This window comes from Hylobates moloch, unplaced genomic scaffold (assembly GCF_009828535.3).
Source record: "Hylobates moloch isolate HMO894 unplaced genomic scaffold, HMol_V3 SCAFFOLD_16, whole genome shotgun sequence".
Taxonomy (NCBI): Eukaryota; Metazoa; Chordata; class Mammalia; order Primates; family Hylobatidae; genus Hylobates; species Hylobates moloch.
This window is the reverse complement of record NW_026652291.1, coordinates 4,563,621-4,579,552: the sequence shown is the minus strand read 5'-3', so window position 1 is coordinate 4,579,552 and position 15,932 is coordinate 4,563,621. Positions and strand designations below refer to the sequence as shown.

Below are 15,932 nucleotides of genomic sequence, written 5' to 3'. Positions count from 1 at the left end.
TTCTTTCTTTGTTTCTTTGTTTCTTTCTTTGTTTCTTTGTTTCTTTCATTCTTTCTTTCTTTCTTTCTTTTTTTCTTTCTTTCTTTCTTTCTTTCTTTTCTTTCTTTCTCTTTCTCTTTCTTTCTTTCCTTCTTTTCTTTCTTTTCTTTCTTTCTTTCTTTCTTTCTTTCTTTCTTTCTTTCTTTCTTTCTTTCTTTCTTTCTTTCTTTCTTTCTGTTTTGAGATGGAGTCTCACTCTGTCACTCAGGGTAGAGTACAATGGCATGATCTCAGCCACTGCAACCTCCGCCTCATGGGTTCAAGCAATTCTTGTGCCTCAGCCTCCCTAATAGCTGGGATTGCAGACGTGTGCCATCATACCTGGCTAGTTTTTGTATTTTTAGTAGAGATGGGGTTTCTCCATGTTTCCCAGGCTGGTCTTGAACTCTTGACCTCAAGTGATCCACCTGCCTCTGCCTCCCAACATGCTGGGATTACAGGTATGAGTCACCACATCTGGCCAGTTATTCATAAAAAAATGAAATATACCTCAAATTAATGAACATATAAATGAGTATAAATGTTTACACATTCATTAATTTGAGGTATATTTGAAAAGCAAGGATCAATGGAGAGAAGGTCTCATTTTTGTTGTCATCTCTTCTGCTCTGTACTCAGAATGGAAGCACAGAAGCTGGTTTTCACTAGTTAAGAGCTGTATGGTCCATCTCTGTGCTAGAAGCTGGAGACCAATGTGAGTAATAGTCAAAGTTCTTGTCTCATCTTGGGTGTTTTGTTTAAAGGTTTATAGTGCATTAGCAAAAAATATGAAATATAATCCAATAAGGCCATGAGTAGCCCAGGGGTAAATATGGAATGGATGCGGAATGTTACACTGAAGGATGCTTGTATGAAAAGCATGTCCTCTGCTATTAAGAAAGGTAATAATGAGGGGATATGGTATTGTGAGGATGAGTGTATATACAGATTAGAGATCTCAAGGCTCCTCTTGGGGTTTTGTGAGTGATAGTGTTTAAAAGTTATTAATGGTGAATTAATGAAGTAATAAATAATGTAACAATGAATGAAGAGCACCAGAGCTAATCCTGGATCAATCGTGACTACTGGTATTGGATGGGTCTTCGTTAGTGAATGCCTGTCTGGAACCCTGAGGGCCATCAGAAGAGAAATATAGTTTTTTCCCTCTTTTGGAAGTGATCCTATAGACAGACATCAGGAATATGCAAGGGTCTTGTTTTTGCTCTTTGTGAGCACGAGTTTTCAACCTATTATTATAATTCGATCAATGAAAGAACCACTAAACAAATATACAAATAAATTATGTTGGATGGGACTAAGCATTGTCCAACTATAAAAATAATTTGTGAGGCATGAAAAGCTATGATATGGCCAGGTATGGTGGCTCACACCCGTAATCCCAGTACTTTGGGAGGCCAAGGCAGGTGGATCACCTGAAGTCAGGAGTTCGAGACCAGCCTGGGCAACGTGGTAAAACCCCATCTCTACTAAAAATACAAAATTAGCTGGGCATGGTGGCATATGCCTGTGATCCCAGCTACTTGGGAGGCTGAGGCAGGAGAATCACATGAACTCGGGAGACGGAGGTGGCGGTGAGCCAAGATCACACCACTGCACTTCAACCTGGGCAATAGAGTGAGAAGAAAATCTGTGATACATATTGAAAACACCAATACCATTAGGAAATAAGTGGTATGATGTTGTTATTTCTTTAGTTAGGGATGTTATAGACAGTGGTAAATGATAATGAATGTTTATGTTTTGTGTCTGTGGTGTGACTGATACTGTCTGGCTATGTAGAGTACATAAAATATATGTTATCTCAAATAACCTATATGACTGAATCAGTGGAAGACAGAATGCAAAGAGTAATGCAGATAATGTCTTAATCTTTTCTGATCATCTCTTGTGCTCTGTACTCCTTAAAATAAACACACTCTGGCTGATTTTATCATTCTTTTTTAATGGTAAGATCCATGGTTGCATCTACATGTTATATGGTGTGTGGAGACCAATGTGAGTGATAGTCAACGTTCTTGGTTTCAGTGTTTTTTAAAAAAGATACCGTAGTATTATTAAGAAGTGTTAAATACAATCATTGAAGGTAAACTTTGGCCCATTCGTAAAAATAGGATTAATATAAAGCATTATGTTGATTAATGCATATATATAAAACATTGAATTTAATTAATGAAAACATTGAATTTAATTAATGAAAGGTGTATGGCTGTGAGTAATATTGACATAGACAGATATAAGAGCTATTTAAGGATTTTACTCTCAAGGTTTTGTGGCTCTTAGGTAATTATTTTATTGTTAGTGAACTGTTAAATTAATCAATAAAAACACGTAGACACGAATTAAGAAAAGGAGCCCAAGCTCGAGCCAGTGATGACAGCTGGTGGCGTGTGAGTCATGGATGATGAATACTAAGTGCCTGGAACTCTGAGGTTCAATATAATAGAAATCTAATCTATTCCTCTGTTGAAAAAAATCCTTTAGATAGATGTTAGTGATATCAAGGGCTGTTTGCTTCCAATTTTACAGTTCATGGATTGTGGTTGTGTTAATATAAATGAATTAATGAAAGAATCAAACGAAGATTTGAATGATTAAACATGAAGAGAGAGAGAGGCATATTCTAACTGTTAACATATGTGGCAAGGAAAGAAATACTATTAATTAATTTGGAATGGATAATAAATGGGCCAGTGGTTTTTAACTCTCTGGCTAAGAATCATAGAGCCATGATAGAGCAGTAACACTGATTATTAGTTATCAATGGCTATGTGATTTTTAGGTCAATTCTCAGGTCAATTGGATCGATTGTAAGTTCAATATTTATTTTATTAAGAGGGAAATAAGCAAATATTAACATAAATCAATAAATACCAACTGACAGAGTAAATGGAAGGTAGAATGAAAAACTAATGGATAGAGAATCTCAGATTTTGTCTTCTGCTCTTCCTTGTAATCCTCAGGACAGTCACTCCCTGCACTGATTCTGCCATGACCACTTGCCTCTATGGTTGTTTTAAGGAACCTACAGAAAAATGTGAGTAATCGTCAAAGTTCTTGTCTTGGTTTGGGCCATTTAAGAGTGGTCAATGCATTATTAATAAGTAGAAAATATAATTAAAGAAGACTAACCATGGTCCCAAAATGAACGTGGAGTTGATGTGAAACATTATGTTGAGTAATGCATGTTTGAAATGATGAGGTCAGTTCAAGAAACACGTCTAATTTCTGTAGGAACTGATCTACAGATAGACAACAGGGTTATCACAGCTCTTGTCTTATTTTTTCTGATTCATGTCTATTTCTTTATTATAAAGTAGTAAATTAATAAATAAATGAAATAGACAAAGTCTAAATGAAGAAAAATATTGATGGTCTGTGGCCTGGTCCAGAGATGATGACTCGTGGGTATGAGTCAAGGATGATGAGTAATAGGAGTCAGGAAGTTTAAGCTCCAATATAAAAGAAATCTAGCCTATTGATCAGTTGGAAATGATCCTGTAGACAGTAGTTAAAAATATTCAGTTATAGGCTGGGCGTGGTGGCTCACAGCTATAATCCCAGCACTTTGGGAGGCCGAGGCGGGCAGATCACAAGGTTAGGAGTTCGAGCCTAGCCTGACCAACACGGTGAAACCCCGCCTCTACTAGAAATATAAAAATTAGCCAGGTGTGGTGGCGAGTGCCCGTAATCCCAGCTACTTGGGAGGCTGAGGCAAGAGAATTGCTTAAACCCAGGAGGTGGAGGTTGCAGTGAGCCGAGATTGCACCACTGAACTCCAGCCTGGGCAACAGAGTGAGACCCTGTCTCAAAAAAAAAAAAAAAAAAAAGTCAGTTACTCTATTCTTGTGCTTTTGTAATTCACGGATAATGATTATATTATTACAAGTGAATTAATGCATGAAGAACTCAGGTAGAAAAAATAAGTGAATAAAAACATGGCCACACCTCGACCAACTATAACGTGTAATGAAGCAAGTCACAGTACTGATCTATTGCTCAGGGAGTGGGAATTGTGTCAGATTTTTAATCTCTCAGAATGAGAAACATGTAAACAAATGCATGAATTGTCCATGTTTATATTGAGTTGTCTTTGGTGTCCTGGTTGTCTTATCCCTAACTAGGGATGTTGTTTATATAAATAAAAAGCTATTTTTAAAGAGGGCCAGTGACAAGAATTTGTTCTATAACAAGAGCTATTGTGCTCACTAAATTCCATTACAAAGTGACATCATCTGTAATTACTTTGGTAATGATCAACTACGCATGTGCTACGATGATCTATGCTATAGTCTAGATCACGTGTAAGGATACTGATTTTATCTTAATAATGAACAAATACATAAGTTAATAATAATCAGTTAGCTAAAAAGGATAAAGCAAGGGCCAGTAGCAAAATGTCTGAAAATAATGGTTGTGATGTAACTGGGTCCGGAGATTGTGTTCTTCTTAAGGCAAATATTTTGGCTCTTACAAGTGTTTGCATAATTAGGCTATACATAGATGCACAGTATCAGACACGTTCTGGGTTTCTGAGGGTTTACATATTGTTCTGTTTCTTTACAAAGAATGAATAATTGGCCAAATTGGTTTGTGATTGAATGAATGAAGTGATATCAAGCACTGTTCAATGGTATGAAATTGCTCTGAAACAAGTATTTAGATGAATCTAATTGTGCATATAGGAGGCCCAAAGATTTAGGTTGTTGAGTGCATGGGTGGAGGCACTGAAGCTGACATGTTTTGGAGATAACTCTCATTCTTGAATCAGGTGTTGGATTCAAAGGCATCCTTTTATTTTATTTAAGTTCTGGGATACATGTGCAGGATGTGCATGTTTGTTACATCGGTAAACATGTGTCATGGTGGTTTGCTGCACCTATCAGCCCATCACCTAGGTATTAAGCCCGGCATGCATTAGCAATTCTTCCTGATGCTCTCCCCACCCTCCCCTGACAGGCGCCAGTGTGTGTTGTTCCCCTCCTGTGTTCATGTGTTCTCATTGTTCAGCTCCCGCTTATAAGTGAGAACATGCAGTGTTTGGTTTTCTGTTCCTGCATTAGTTTGCTGACGATAATGGCTTCCAGCTTCATCCATGTCCCTGCAAAGCACATGCTCTCATCCCTTTAATGGCTGCATAGTATTCCATAGTGTATATGTATCACATTTTCCTTATCCAGTCTATCATTGATGGCCATTTGGGTTGATTCCATGTCTTTGCTCTTGCGAATAGTGCTGTAGTGAACATACGTGTGCATGTATCTTTATAATAGAATGATTTCTATTCCTTTGGATATATACACAGTAATGGAATTGCTGGGTCAAATGGTATTTCTGCCTCTAAATCTTTGAGGAATCACCACACTGTCTTCCATAATGGTTGAACTAATTTACATTCCCACCAACAGTGTAAAAGCATTCTTACTTCTCTTTAACTTCATCAGCATCTGTTTTTTCTTGACTTTTTAATGATCGCCATTCTGACTGGTATGAGATGGTATCTCACTGTGGTTTTGATTTGTATCTCTCTGATGATCAGTGATGTTGAGCCTTTTTTCTTGTTTGTTGGCTGCATGTATGTCTTCTTTTGAGAAGTGTCTGTTCATGTTCTTTGCCCACTTTTTAATGGGGTTGTTTGTTTTTTTTCTTGTGAATTTGCTTAAGTTCCTTGTAGATTCTGGATGTTAGACCTTTGTCAGATGGATAGATTGCAAAAATTTTCTCCCATTCTGTAGGTTGTCTGTTCACTCTGATGATAGTTTCTTTTGCTGTGCAGAAACTCATTAGTTTAATTAGATTCCACATGTCAAATTTGCTTTTGTTGCAATTGCAAAGGCATCCATTTTAAATGCAAAATTAATAATTGAATTAATGTGACAAAAAAGAGGGGATTTCTGGCCAATTGTAAAAAGAGCATGACCTGATTATAAAAATTAATCTAAACTTGCTCACCTTTGATTAGAATATTAGAGCACAGTCAAAATTTAGGATGTTTCATTCCTTTTACCATTTGCATTCTACCCTCCAGAATGGATTATCATTGGTGAAAATTTTGGCTGGTAAGTCTCTGGGAAAGAAGGCTGTAGACCTATACAAATAATGCCCAAACTTCTTGTTCTTGGGTGGGGTGTTTACTCAGGGGTATTCAATGTATTATAAAATAATGCATAAGTGACTACATCTATATACAGAATTAAAAAACAACAGGGATGAGAGTGTGTTACACACCAATAATTAGAATGAGTCCAATCAGAACATCTTTGGAATTATATATTTTTAATATCCCAGAACACTGAGTTGTATGAATAAATTAATAAATCAGGAATGTTCCTTCTTTTGGTAAGGATCATATAGACAAAGAATAGTAACAGTCAACGTTTTTGCTCTGGGAGAATGGTGAGTTCAAGTTTGTCATGTTAAGAGAAACAAATAAATAATTTCACAAATTTATCAATACCTAATTATAAATAGCTAAGCAAATTAAGGGAGGAAACATGGATCAATTGAAATAATTTTTGATATTTTCACTCCCTTTTTGTAAGGGATATTCCTGCATATTTTGTGTATACATTTTTAAAGGTATAAAAGAATACATATTTATTTTTCCTTTTCTTCACCATCTGCTTTCAGTTCCATAGAATGAACACACTCATCACTACAATGATTCTGTAATGATGAAGACCTTTATGGGTCCATGTGAGTAATGATCCAAGTTCTTGTCATTGTTGGGATGGTCCATTTAGGGTATTTAGTGTATGATAAAATAATACATAATATAATCAATGAAGGCTACATAAGGACCAATGATAAGATTGCATTATAAATCAAGGTTCATGATGACTACTGTTTTGCACAACAGAAGCCCTTTTTAAAAGAAGAGCTCTACATGTTTAGGTCTGTCGGTATGGAATCTGGAGTCAGATGTACGTAACTCTCATAGCTTTTATGTTGGGTGGTTCCTTTAAGGGTGTTCCTGGTATTGTTAAAATGGATAATATGTTAGTTAATAAGATGGAGCTCCATTCACAAACCAGAGATAAAAATGTGGCATAAATCATTGTTTGTGATCAATTTCTACGATGGTTACTTCACATTCACTAAGTCGAAACCTAAATCTAGGTGTTTTCATTTGGTAATATCTTCTTTCATTTGGTAATAACATCTACAGGATGGGTAGACCAGAGCTGATTCAATTATTCTCCCATGATGAGGAACTTTACCTTATCCCTCAGAGTAAGGAGAATGTCATGTAATGTAAGTAATAAAGTTCTTGAGTTGGGTTGTTAGTTCATGATTTCTATTGTCATTTAAAAAGATAATTAAATTTTAAAAGGTCATACACAGGCTTACGATGAGAATGTGTTATGGACCGAAATTAATCCAATTTAGCACAAATGAAGTATAAGAAAAAAACTTGGCTTTTCCATTCATTTTCAGTAGTTAAATGTCACATTGTATGTTTGTCTCATTGATTATTTAAAGACTCTTCTCTTGATAGAGGCTGTTACTCATTTATGGAGTCAGTATTCTAGTTGTTGAGTAGGATGGTGGTTCAAGTTTTTCATTTGATATCTAAAAATTGTTCAAATTAAATGTAGAGGGGCCATGTCTGGACCAATGATGTGAATGGAATGCATCTGAATAAAAATTATGATCAATCAGTTTTTGAACAACTGAGGTCCACTGCGAAAAGAACTAATATCTAAACATTTGTGGGAATAATGTCAGGAAAGTTTGGGAATCTAGTTCTGGAGCTTGAGAGGGTTCACAGATACTGATTTTATATGATTAGCAGATGCACTTGTGTGGATCAACACACAAGTATGTTCATGAGTAAAGAAAAAGAGGTTAAGACATGGACCAGTTCTGAGGGCATGTTGTAAAGCGAGGAATATAATTAATTCAGTTCTGAAATACCTTGGTCCATCAAGAAATAAAAAACAGATTAAATTTGTCATCACCGTGGGTAAGAAGCATCTAGATAGAAGTACTTAATAGTCAATGTTCTGCTCTTAGTTTGCTGTGGGTTCCCAGATGTTTGATTCATTAAGACAAAAAAATTAAAATTAAACAAACAAATACGTGTATAACTAAATAAATGGGTGCCAAGTATGAACCAATGATAAGGGTACTTCATTATTTTCTATATCTTCTTTGTAACCCCACAGAACAGCGGTAACTTGGCTGTTTTAATAATTATTTAAAGGATGAAGATCTTGACTGTTACCCATGTGACCAAGGAGAGTGTAGAACAGGGTGAGTCAGATTAAGTTTTTATTCTTGGTTTAGGCTTTTGTTAGAGATGATGATTAGTTATTATTTAAAAAGGAGAAATGACTTTATGCAGTCATAAAATCCAAGACCATGCCTGAACCAATGACAAGAATGAATCCTGCCAGGTGTCATGGTTAATTCATTGTGCAAAACGAGATCCATTTAAAAAGAGGTTTGGTTTGCTACCTCTTAGATTAAGGAGATTATAGGCAGATTCTAGCCTTAGTCAAAGATCTTGTTCTTGGGTTAGTTGTGGTTCTCTTGGGTTTTCTTATTTTATTAAAAATAATAAATAGTTAAACAAGTACAAAGCATGTATGCTAGTAAAATTACAATGGCCACTCATGACCAATTTGGAGATTATATCATGAAACAAGGATTTGTTTAACTTGGGTTAACTGTTTTACCACTGTTTGAGGAGGTCATGGAAAGATTTAAATGACAGTCACTTTCTCCCCTCTTTCTTGGGAGTAGATTCTTTGTTGTTGACTTTGTTTTTGAAAATGAGTGACTGACTAAATTAATGAACAACAAAAACACTGGAATGGACAAGAATATTCAAATGATAACATTTCATGAAGCAAGAATTATGATCAACACAATTCTGCTTCTCTGAAATCCATTTAACAGAAAAGAGTCAATCTGTTTTCTCTGTGTATAATGAGGTCAGAAACAGGTGTTAAAATATTCAGTGTTCTTGTTTTTGTATTTTGGTGAGTTCATGGAGTTGATTATTATGATTAAGGAAATAAGTATATGAAAAACTAAATTGGAAGAGGGCAAATCATGAACCAGTGGTTAAAATGTGTTTTGAAACAAAGATTATAAGTATTTCAGTTCTGCACAGTGGACTTTTATGAAATGAAACCTTAATCTTTTGTATCTTTATTTTAATAGTACATAGTACCATTCTGCATATACTATGGATATATTTTAGACATTTTTGCATGCTATTTACATTAAGTTTTTTCACTATCTGAGTTATAAATTCTAGGGAATTGATTTATTTGGAGGTGGTGGTAGGAAACCCCTATACCCCATATTTTAAATTTTTCTGGCAGCTGATATCTAAGAGAGTACTGAAATAACTAATATTAAGGTATTAATTTCAGCTCAACAAGTATTGTTGCTAATTCTTGTCAGACCCCATGTCAGGAGTGGCATTTATATATGAATTTAGTCTAGTTCCACTCATCAAGTAGCTCTGTGAGATTAGATGGAGACCCACTTACAAATGCAGCAATTCAATAGAATAGGGTAGGTAGATGGGCTCTCTGTGAGACTGGAGGGAAACCCACTTATACATGCAGCAATTTGATAAAATAGAACAGGTAGATGGGCTTTCCAGAAGCACAGGAGGTATGCCTTCAGCTCCATCTTAGTGTCAGGTGAGTTGTGGAAGAGATGATTCCTGAGCCAGTGACAGACTCACTAGTCCATAGCTCCGCAAAGCTGGGGACCACACTCCTCTCCTTCACTGCTCTGCCCCTTGTGCCTTACATGGACAGCACATGCAATAAGCATCTGTTGAATGAATAGGTGAATACATGGTGAATAAAAGAATGGAGGAGTGAAGCAGTATATGAACAAATGAGTCTTTGAGTAGACAAAGGAATTAATAAATGAAGTAATGAAAATGGGAAGGAGTACACAAATGAGTGAATGGATCAATGATAGGTCCATGAGTGACTGAATCAGTGATAAGTGGATAAATGCATGGCGAGTTAATGAGTGGGTGAGTTCATGTGTAAGTAAAAATGTCACAAAGTGAATGAGTGGATGATGAAAGACTAAGTCGTTGAGTGAATGAATGGAAGATTAATAGGTCAAGTAGTCAAGAAATGAAAGACGAACATGTAAATGGATGAGTGAATCAATGGGTCCACGAATTCTTGAATGAATTTATGAATTAACGGATAAATGAAAGTCAATGAGTAATGAGAAAATAAATGAATAGATGAATCTATGTATGAATCAATCAATGAGTTAATGACTCAATGAAGAACCAAATGAATGAATTAATCTAGGAATTAGTGAGTTTACAAATGAATAAATCAAAGAGAGAGGAAACAACCAAATAAATTAACTGGGTAAATAAGTCAGCGAATGAAACAAATTATGAGTGAATAGATAGACAAAGGGATGGATAATTGATGGATATATTACAGCTAGTGAATAAAAGAGTGAATTCGTGAGTAAGCCAATGAGTCAGTGAATGAGTATGTAATCAAGGAATAAATTAGCTCTGGGAATGAGTAAGTGAATAAGTGAATGAGTCAATAAATTGGTGAATTAGTCACTTATTGAAGCATAAGGCAGTGAGTGAATGAACTCACACTGGGACTCTTTCCCTGACTGTTCCACAGAGAGTAGTCATGCCCCAGCCTCACACCACAGCATAAATAACTCAATCAGCATCCACCCTACGCTATCGTGGGCGTTTGTTTACATGTCATCACTAAAGTGATGTGCCGCAGGGCCGGGAACTGGGTCAAATTATTCTCTGTATCTCTGGTGCCTGCCCAGCTCTGAGCCCCGGAAGAGTGCAGTAAATTGTTGCCGAATGAATGAACGATAGCTAAAAATACATGTGCTTTTTTGGAACCAGGATGGCCCGTCTGAGAATGGCCTGGGAGCTGTTCTTTGGGGAGGTGTGCTGTGTGTCAGATGGTTTGTGGCATCCTCCTACGCAAGTCCAGATTCTGCCTTGAGTCCAGCTTCCTGTGTCCAGTGCCAGACAGTGAGACAGGATACTGGCAGTTCGGACTGCCCTGGACATTGCCCCATCCTTGGGCAATGCTGGCTTGGCATGGTGAAATGGAAGCCCTAGGTCTTCCCGAAAGCTGTCGTTGCCTCTTCCAAGACAGGACATCAGAAATAATCCGGTCTTGTTTTTATGCCTCCAGTGAGTGGGCCCACTCCATGCCTTTCCAAGCAAACCACATTCCTCCTTGCTGTAGTTGTGGGACATTGGGTTGAAGCACCCCTTGACCTTTATCTGGTAGATGAGAATAACAATCCCTGCCTGCCTGGATGGATGTGCTGCTTTACAGGAGATTATTTAATACATGTTACACACATAGCATGGTACCTGGGAGGAAACAGATGTCTCAGAAATGTTACATGCCAATTTTCTTCATCCCCACCCAACGTAGCTATATTTGATGATTTCAAATGCATTAATTTAAAAGCTCTCAAATGGATGTGATACTCAAATTCCCCTCTTCCAGAAGATTGGAGAGTTCAACTGAGTTCTAGGAAGAACGCCAGTCTGGATGGTATTCTGGGCCAGTCCAGACCTTCAAGATGGCATGGCACGCCCTTCTACCAGGCAACAGACAACCAGTAAAATGAATTGGCAATACCCACGCTCTGTGTAGGACACATACACAAGACCCACTCTTCACCTCTCTACCCTTCCCTCCCTTCCTTAATTAAACACATAGGTATTCAGGGCCCACTGCATGCCTCACACTGACCATTTCTTGTCTTCTCTTGTCTTGGCTGGCTCCCGACCCTGGATTTCATCTCTCACTGCTGTTCTTACGTCCTTCGTTTGAACTTGGCGATTGGTTCTTGGTCATCTGGTGTGGATACTGCCCTCTCCTTCGTGAGGACTTGATTTGGGCTTCCTACTTCAGAGCACATCAGGTAGACTCCCCCTTCTTAGTTCGGGGTATTGGGACCCCTATTCCGACTCTTCCAGATCGGCTGTTTTCCATCTGGGCGAGCTCCAGCCTCTTAGAAGAGCTTACGCTGTGTTGGTGGCAGGGAGACCTCTGAATGCTGAGGTTGGGCAGCAGTGTCAGCACGGAAGGCTTCGGGCTAGACTCGGAGGTTTGCTTGGTGACTGGAAGCTGATCTAGGAGAGAGGAGTTAGGTTGTCACTGCCCTCTTGTCCACAGAATTCCTTGGATAATGAGGCAAAACAACCTCAGAGCATTCAGCAACTTACAATTAATTTAGTTTTCCCATCCCTCCCACTGGTTACTCACCTGTGCTGGGCCTGACACAAATGTCACCCCCTCTCCTATCTTCACAGCCCCATGCCCTCTCCCCTAGCTTCCTTCCCACTGTCCTCTGTTCACACGTGGCCTTTCTCACTCCTCTGTACTCATGCCAGAACCCACATCACATTGTCGGCTATGAGCTGCCAGTTTATCCCAAAGGGCTATGAGCTTCTTGAGGACAGGTTTTTTTTATGTCATTATAGCCCACAGAAGGTCTAGACATCAGGAAATGTTAGGTGAATTAGGTGTTCATCCAGTCATTCATTTATGCAAAAGGTATTGGGCCCTTTCTGTGTGCTACAGGCTGGATGGTAGAAGTAAGTCATCTATCTTATAGGAAGTAGGAGAGATACCACCTCTGCTCTTATACAGCTCCAAGTCTTGGGTGAGAGATTTTAAGCAAATGTTTCTGGCAAAAGGATATAATTACACTCGTGATAAGTGCTATGAAGCCATGGCTCTAGGGACTGTCATTTGCTTGGCCAGCTGGGTTGGTCCTGATGCCCACAGGAAGTTCCCCTTGCTTCTCTCCTTGGCTTTGAGGACAGCCTGAGAGGAGGACTAGGACTCTAGCCATGGTCAGAGATGGCCAGTGGCTTTGGGCCCCTGGGCTCAGGTCTGTGGGGTGTTTGGACATCTAGGAGGAAAGAGGAATGACTGGACCTGGGGGTTTGTGCTTGGCTGTTACTTGAGTTCTGCTTGATAATGACCTGGGCGGTTGTGAGCCGTCGAGCCCTTTCCTTCACTCAAGCATCTCACCTGTTAACAAAGTCTCTGCTGAGTGTCAGGGTTTGGTCTTCCCTGGTCAACTTCCAAGTATTTCTCTCAGATATTTTGCCAAATGACAAACTAAAGGTAGACTGGAATATGAGTTGACTTTTTCTTTTTCTTCCACTGCATTTCATTCTGAGTTTCTTAAAGTGGTTGCCTGAGAAACAGTGATATCCTGCAGGCGGCCGGGCCACTGGGCATGTGCTGTTCCAGGCATCATCCCAGTTGCCTCCTCCTTCTGCCTTTGCTGTTCAGTCTCCACCAAAGCACCCATCCCTCCTCTGTAGCACCTCCAGTGAGCCCGCAGGTCCCTTTTCTCATCCGCACCACCATGCCACCCAGGCTTCCCTCATCTTGGGCTGGTCTTTCTGCTCCCACCTCCACTCTGTTCTCTTCCTGGGAGGTGGAGTTGGAGCAATCTTTCTAGAATGCATGCCCCAGAGTCCCTGCTCCTGAAAGCCCGCTCATGGCTCCCATAGGCCACAGGATGGAGCCCCAGTTCCTTGGCCTCCTGCCACGCCTCCCACTACATGCCCCCTGCCCTTGTGTGCTGCCTGGCAGAGCCTCCCCAGGTCTCCGGGCGTGTGTGTCTCTATGCCTTTGCCCCTGACCCCCTCCATGTGGTCACCCTCCCACTGCTCCATAGATGCAAGACTTCTCTTGCTCCCCTCCCCAAGGTGGGCTATGTTGCCCCACACTCTGAACTGTTACACGGCCATGAACTTGACCTTCATTCATAGCATCTGTTGCTTGGTCATGATTTGTTTAGGTGTCTGCTTCCACAACCAGACCTTCAGCTTCCTGGGTATAGGTGCTCTGTCCTGGGCACCTCAGACTCCCCCACTGTCCAGTACAGAACCCAGTGCAGAGGGGCTGATCATTAAGAACGTTAGTTGAATGAAGGAATGAGTAGATGCACAAAAGGATAGTTGTATGGTCATACTGGGGCACAAATTATATCCCTGGCAGAGAACTGGGGTCCCTGGCATGGCAGAATAGCACCTCCTTCTCCAGCCAACTCCACTTTGCCTTCCACCTGCGACTCATTAAGAGATATGTAACCTTAATCCTTGAAATTGCCTGGGACGGAGCATGTTTTCACTCAATGGCATGAATGTGGGGATTTTTTTCCTTTCTTAAATAAATCTCACTCCCCCAGGAAGCTTGGACAGGATGTGGGCAATCGAACTAGCTCTTGAAACTGAACATTTTGCAAAAGGCCCCTTTCGAAATTTGAAACCCTGTGGCCACCGGCCAGAGCTGAGTCTGGCTTGTGGGGTTCGCGGGGGCCTCCTCTCAAAGAAGGGAAGGGAAGACTGAAAATAAACCTAGGCTGATGGTTTGTGAGACAGAATTCCGAGGTCTGGTTTTGCTTCTCTGATGAAACTTGAGTGAGCTTGGCCATCCCCTTTAGCTCTCCTTTCTAACCTTTGGCCGAAGGCTCCAACCCTCCCAAAGCCAGAAGGGAGCTTAATTTGTCCTGAAATGGATGGGACAAGTGTGCAGGCACTAGGTGGGATGGGAGCTTTGGTCCAGGTTGGGAGGAGAGGGAACTCAGGGCCAGCGATCATGCAGTCCCGCTCAGAGGGCGGAGTGGCTGGAGGCTGACCCTTCTCCCAGGGAGCAGGCACTGGGTGGACCCTGACACTGGGGAGAATGAAAGGAAAATTATATCATGCCTATTGTGTGCCAGGCAGAGGCAGCAGTTCCCCTTTCATCCAGGCAATGTCCCGGGTCGGTGATGTCAGTTCCTCATTGTGCAGACAAGGAAACTGAGACCCGGGGCCCATCCCATCCACGATCAGGGCCCAGGCAGCTCTGACTCAATGTTCAGTGCTCTCTGCAGGCGTCCGGGCACTTGCCATGCAGAGCAGTGACCGAGGATCACGGAAGCAGTGGGCCGAGGGGATGGCAGAAAACAAAGGGTTAGGGTGCCCAGATGCCAGGTTCTCAGTGCTGGTGTCCTCACAAGTGGCTGTCCCTAAGCCCTTGCTGTCCTCAGTGGGTGGACACTGGACCTGGACTGACCCCTGGGACAGGAGGATTCAAGGTGTCTTGTTCTCTTTTGATTTCTTTTATCTTTTCTCTGCCAGGAAAGATACTGGTCTCTGTTCTTGGTTAAGTTCCCAGAACCATCTAAGTTTCGTGCCCCTCAGCTGTAAAAGGGAAGTACATTTCATTTGTTTATTCTGTAAAACTCTTGGTGTGTGCCATGGCCATGCACTGATGACGAGCACATGTGTGCGGCCCTTGCCCCCATGGAGCACGTGCATTGTCCTCCAGCCAGAGACTGCGCTGGGAGAAATCAGGGGTTCACTCCCGGTCAGAGGTGAGCATCTGCCTCTGCGTGCAGGAAGGCATCTCATGAAACCCCAAAGGCCCGGCAGCCACGGCACATGGAAGGAGTCACTCTCCTCCATATAGGGTGAGCCACGCTGGGCTTGTGGCATTCATGTGTTCCCTCCACCTGCTTCTCCAGCCTGAAGGGGACCTCAGTGTCCTCTGATGACCTTCTTCAAGAGAGACATTTCCTTCCTTCATTGGAGGCTTTAGACGGAGCCAGTGACAGCTCAGCTCAGGCTGTTTCCCATCTGTGAAATGGGAAGAGGGAGATTGGCACGAGTCCCTTGCCCTCTCCAAATTGGCCGCTAGAGAGAGGAAAGATGTTTCCATTCTGATCCCCACTCACCTCCGCCCCGTCCTTCCAGGCTCCTGATCCTCATTGTAATTTTGGAGCTATTTGGTGATAGTTTCTTTGTCCTTGGATCTGAGGCTTCTCCTACCAACACGTGTTTTTCAATGTGACAAAACAAAAGCCCTGGGCCGGGCGCGCTGGCTCAC

General features: G+C 40.8%; 1 long non-coding RNA gene and 4 other non-coding genes across 5 annotated transcripts; all 5 read left to right on the top strand.

Annotated features, from left to right (window-relative positions):
• The first annotated feature begins 657 nt into the window (after window positions 1–657).
• Window positions 658–6,814, top strand: LOC131381415 (uncharacterized). The gene is made up of 3 exons (XR_009210171.1): window positions 658–733; window positions 3,000–3,073; window positions 6,667–6,814. It is a non-coding gene; the product is annotated as an uncharacterized LOC131381415 (long non-coding RNA).
• Window positions 1,087–1,158, top strand: LOC116456453 (small nucleolar RNA SNORD113/SNORD114 family). Its single transcript, XR_004244681.1, has one exon. It is a non-coding gene; the product is annotated as a small nucleolar RNA SNORD113/SNORD114 family (small nucleolar RNA).
• On the top strand, window positions 2,400–2,474 carry LOC116456425 (small nucleolar RNA SNORD113/SNORD114 family). The gene has a single exon (XR_004244658.1). It is a non-coding gene; the product is annotated as a small nucleolar RNA SNORD113/SNORD114 family (small nucleolar RNA).
• Window positions 3,421–3,494, top strand: LOC116456455 (small nucleolar RNA SNORD113/SNORD114 family). Its single transcript, XR_004244683.1, has one exon. It is a non-coding gene; the product is annotated as a small nucleolar RNA SNORD113/SNORD114 family (small nucleolar RNA).
• An 832-nt stretch (window positions 6,815–7,646) lies between the features above and the next one.
• On the top strand, window positions 7,647–7,720 carry LOC116456456 (small nucleolar RNA SNORD113/SNORD114 family). Its single transcript, XR_004244684.1, has one exon. It is a non-coding gene; the product is annotated as a small nucleolar RNA SNORD113/SNORD114 family (small nucleolar RNA).
• Window positions 7,721–15,932: the final 8,212 nt, after the last annotated feature.